Source organism: Phoca vitulina, unplaced genomic scaffold (assembly GCF_004348235.1).
Source record: "Phoca vitulina isolate PV1807 unplaced genomic scaffold, GSC_HSeal_1.0 scaffold9, whole genome shotgun sequence".
Lineage (NCBI taxonomy): Eukaryota > Metazoa > Chordata > Mammalia > Carnivora > Phocidae > Phoca > Phoca vitulina.
The window spans coordinates 54,676,743-54,681,646 of record NW_022589712.1 but is presented as its reverse complement, the minus strand read 5'-3'; the positions used below and the strand labels follow the sequence as shown (position 1 = coordinate 54,681,646).

The following is a 4,904-nucleotide window of genomic DNA, read 5'->3' as shown; positions in this document are numbered from 1 at the left end:
TAAAACCATATTACTAGACCTGATGTTACAAGGAAAGCTGATAGAGTGCCTATAAATTGTTGGGAGCAGGAGTTTACTATATGGTACATGTGGGTTTGGTGGGTCATTAGATGTTATCATGTAAGGGGAAGGCTTACTAGTAGAGTGAATATGTGAGCCTGAATTAAGCCCACAGTGAATTCAAGGATAGTAAAATTAAGAGTGATGGAGGTAATGAGAGCTATAGTGAGGCTAATTTTCATTAAGGCAAGGCTTCCTCCTACAATTAAATGAATGAGTAGGTGTTCAGCAGTGATACTGGTAGTTAGCCATACAGCTAGTGCTCTTGGTTGGATGAAAAGGCTAATGGTTTTGATAATTGCTAGTATTGGAATGAGTGGGATGGTTATTCTTTGGGATAGAAAGTGGGCTAAGATGCTTTTGTTTTGTGACACAAGCTATTAATTACTGTTCCTGCTCAAGGTGGAATGGCTATTCCCAGATTCATTGAGAGTTGTGTGGTAGGTGTACCTGAGTGTGGTAGTAGGCCTAGTAGGCTTGCTAAGCCAATAAGTAGAATGAGTAATAGGAATATTAGGGTTCAGTTTTGTCCTTGATTGTGTCCTATGATTATGGATAGTTATTTGTTTTGATGCTAACTGAATTAGTCATTTTTTGATAGCAATTAGATAGTTGTTGATTAGTTGGTTAGGTTGTAGGGAATATAGTAATTGAAACTATGATAGATAACCCTATCATTATTGGGATAATGAAAGAGGCAAATAGATTTTAATTTACTTTTTCTCTCAAGGGGTGAAGTACTCCAGTGTCTTTGTTGTTTTTAATTTTGAGTTTGATTGGTCATAGTGATTTGAAATTTTTAGCTGAAATACAACAAATAGGTTTATAATTATTAATATGAAGGTGATAAATTACACTGATGTGTCTAGTTGTGGCATATCATTAAGGAGAAGCTTAAACTCTGTCCTTAACCTTTTAAAGGTTAATAATACTACTTAGCTTCTTTTACATTTTTTTTTAATTTTTATTTTTTTAGGGGGGAGAGGCAGAAGGAGAGGGAGAGAGAGAATCTTAAGCAGGCTCCATGGCCAGCTCATGAACCTGAGATCATGACCTGAGCCAAAATCAGGAGTCGGGCACTTAATCAACTAAGCCACCCAGGCACCCCAATACTACTTAACTTCTTAATGACATTACAGTATAGTTGCAGATAATTTTTCTAAGTGTTTTAGTGGGATTAATTCAAGAATAACTGGTATAAAACTGACTTGACCCACAAATTTCTGAGCACTGCCCATAATATAGGTTTGTCTGTATAGGTATTAAGGTTGTTTGATTTGTTTGAGGATGGCTCATGAGTGCAAGGTATCTGCCAATGAGATTAATATTTGGATTGTCATTTCTATGGGTAAGACAACTTGGTTGTCAACCTTTACTAGTTGTAGTTCTGTTGGTTTTAGGTCTTGTGTGGGGATCAAAGTTTAAGGAGTCAAAGAAGTCAGGAAGTAGAAGTCAAAGTTTAAGTCTTTATAGTCCATATATTCATAGCTTCAGTATCACTGACAGCCTAGTTTTTCCAGTTACTGGTGAGGGGCTGTTGATTTCATCTATTATATCAAGAATTTATAGTGATGGCAGAGCAATTAAGATTAGGATAATGACTGGTAAGATAGTCCATATTGTTTCTACTTCTTGCACATCTATTTTATTTGCGTTAATTTAGCTGTTAATACCAGTGAAATGATATAAAGAACTAGAGAGTTGGTTAAGATGATTATGTATGGTCATGAAAGTGTAGGAGTTCTTCTATAATGCGGGATGTTGCATCTTAAAAGCCTAGTTGAACGGATATGCCATGGAGACATAAAGACTTAAATCCATAATTTAACTTTGACAAAGTTATGTAAGTTTTACTAATATTTCACTGTTGAAAAATAATGGTTATGGTATTGGCTTGAAACCATTTTTAGAGGGTTTTTTTTCTTATTTTAGGCTTATGTAAGAGGATTCTTTAAATATATGATATGGTGGAGGGCATCCATGTAGTCATTCAGGATTAGTGTTAGTTAATTCCACGATTGCTACTTCTCATTTAGATGCAAATACTTCTCAAATTATGAAGATAATTAATATTACTGCTGTTAAGGAGATGAATGAACCGATAGATGACATAGTGTTTCATGTTGTGCATGCATCTGGATAGTCAGAGTAATGTCAGGGCATTCCTGAGAGGGAAGAAAGTTACATTAGTTCCAATTACTATGATTGTAAAGAGGATTTTTGCCCAAGACAGTTGACTGTGTAGCTTGTAGAAAATAATGGGAATCAGTGAACAGATCTTCCTGTGATGGTGAATAATGCTCCTATTGATAATATGTAGTAAAAATGTGCTACCATATAGTATGTGTCCTGGAGAACAATGTCTAGGGATGAGTTGGCTAAGACAATTCCTGCTAGACCTCCTATGAATAGGAAGATAAAAGCTAGAGCTCATAGTATGGCTAGTGATCATTTAATGTTGCCTGTGTGAAGGGTTGTTAGCTAAATACTTTTACTCCTGTAAGGGTGGCAATAATTCTAGTAGCTGATGTAAAATATGCTATATGTCAACATCTGTGCCTACTGTTAATATATGATGGGCTCATACAATACACCTAGGAATCGAATAGATATTATGGCTCAGACTATTCCTGTATATCCAAAAGGTTCTTTTTTCCCTGAATAATACATAATAATATGGGAAATTATTCCAAATTCAGGGAAGATAAGAATATAAACTTTGGAATATCTGGAGAATCAAAATCAATATAAGCATTGGTGTCAAATTGGGTTGCCTCCTCCTACAGGATCAAAGAATATGGTGTTTTAGGTTATTGTCTATTAGTAATATGGTAATTCTGGCTGCTAAGACTGGATGTGATAGTAGTAATAGGATGGCTGTAGTTAGGAGGGATCCAATGAATAAAGGTGTTTAGTATTGAGATACAGCTGGTGGTTTTATATTAATGATTGTGGTAATATGATTGATAGCACCTAAAATTGAGGATACACATAGATGGAGAGAGAGGATTGTTAAATTGACTGAGGCTTCTAGTGAGTTAGGTTCCTGGTTAGGGGTGTGTATGCTCTTCAAATGGTTCCTGATGATGTAAGAGCAGAAATGATGGTGGTAATAGTCAGAAACTCATGTTATTTGGGGCTCCTGGGTGGCTCAGTTGTTAAGCGTCTGCCTTTGGCTCAGGTCATGATCCCGGCGTCCTGGGATTGAGCCCCACATCAGGCTCCCTGCTCAGTGGGAATCCTACTTCTCCCTCTCCCACTCCCCCTGCTTGTGTTCCCTCTTTCGCTGTCTCTCTCTGTGTCAAATAAATAGATAAAATCTTAACATGAGTTTCTTTTTTTTTAAATTTATTTATTTGGGGGAATGCTGAGGTGCTCTGATTATTAAGGGGACTAAACAGTTTCCAAATTCTCCAATTATAATAGCTAATACTATAAAGAAAATTATCGTGAATGCATGGGCAGTTATAGTTACATTATAAATTAGGTGATCTCTCAGTAAAGCTCCAGGTTGGCCAAGTTCCACATGGATTAAAAGTACCATTTAAAATCACACCAAAAAAAAAATATTTACGTATAAATCTAACAAAATGTGTCCAGGATTTATAAGTAGAGAACTTTAAAACTGATAAAAATAAACCAAAGACTTAAATGAAAAAAAAAATAAAAGGATTCAGACAGGGACATCTGGGTGGCTACATTGGTTAAGCGTCCGACTCTTGGTTTCAGCTCAGGTCATGATCTCATGACCAGTGTTGGGCTCCACGCTCGGCATGGAGTCTGCTTGTCTGCTTGTCCCTCTCCTCTGCTCCTCCCCCTGCACTCTCGCTCTCTCGAATAAATAAATAATCTTAAAAAAAAAAAAAAAAAGGCTTCAGGCAGTTCCTTCTATCCTAGTTCATGCACCAAATAGTAGGTATGGAATGCTGATATCTTTATGGTTTGTTGAGAATAGTAAGCAGTTTATGAACATAGGTAAAATAGCTGAGTAAGCATTAACCTCTAAATCTAAAGACAGAGGTAGAGTCCTCTTTTGCCAAGCCCTGTGGGGAATATCATACTGAATTACAAATTCAAAGAAGCAGCTTCAACTCTGCTGGGGCTTCTTCTGCCTTTCTTCCCCCTAGGTGGTGGGAGAAATAAATTGAAGCCAATTGATTCGGGTATTTAGCCATTAACTAAAATTTCATGGGGTGGCAACCCACAAATCTAGTAAGGTTTTAGCTTAATTAAAGAATTTGATTTGTGTTCAATTGATGTAGGATAAAGTCTTACAAACATCGTACTTTTTAGGAATTAAGTGAATACACTTAGGGCTTTGAAGGCTCTTGGTCTTTTCTAACCTAAATTCCTACTCCAAGATTGATAGTATTGGTGTTAGTGGGAGAATTGTTGTTGATGTTATAATTAGTGGTGTTAAACGAGTTAAGCATTTTGTACTTTCAAATTGTCCTTTTATTTTTATGTTGTTTATTGATGGAAATATAATTAGTGATGTGAAGTTAATTGCATGTAGAAGTACAGATTGAGTAGTGCTATAATGGCTATTAATGTTGGTATAATAAGCTAATTTTTTGTCAGCTCCTGGATAATTATCCATTTGGGCAGGAATCCCAAGAGAGGAGGAAGGCCTATTGATAGTATGGTGGTAAAGATTAATGTAGTGATTAAGGGTATTTTGTTTCATATATATGAGAGTGATAGTGTTATGTTGGATGAATTACACATAAAAATATGAATGTGGTGAGTGTCCTCATGATGTAGATTAATAGATTTTGGGTTATTATTGTTGGGTTATAAATTGTGATAGGTGTTATTCATTTCATGTGGGCAATTGATGAATA

At 36.0% G+C, this 4,904-nt stretch overlaps 1 pseudogene; it reads right to left on the bottom strand.

The window, feature by feature from the left end:
- Nucleotides 1–1,983: 1,983 nt before the first annotated feature.
- On the bottom strand, nucleotides 1,984–4,033 carry LOC116634629 (annotated as a pseudogene).
- Nucleotides 4,034–4,904: the final 871 nt, after the last annotated feature.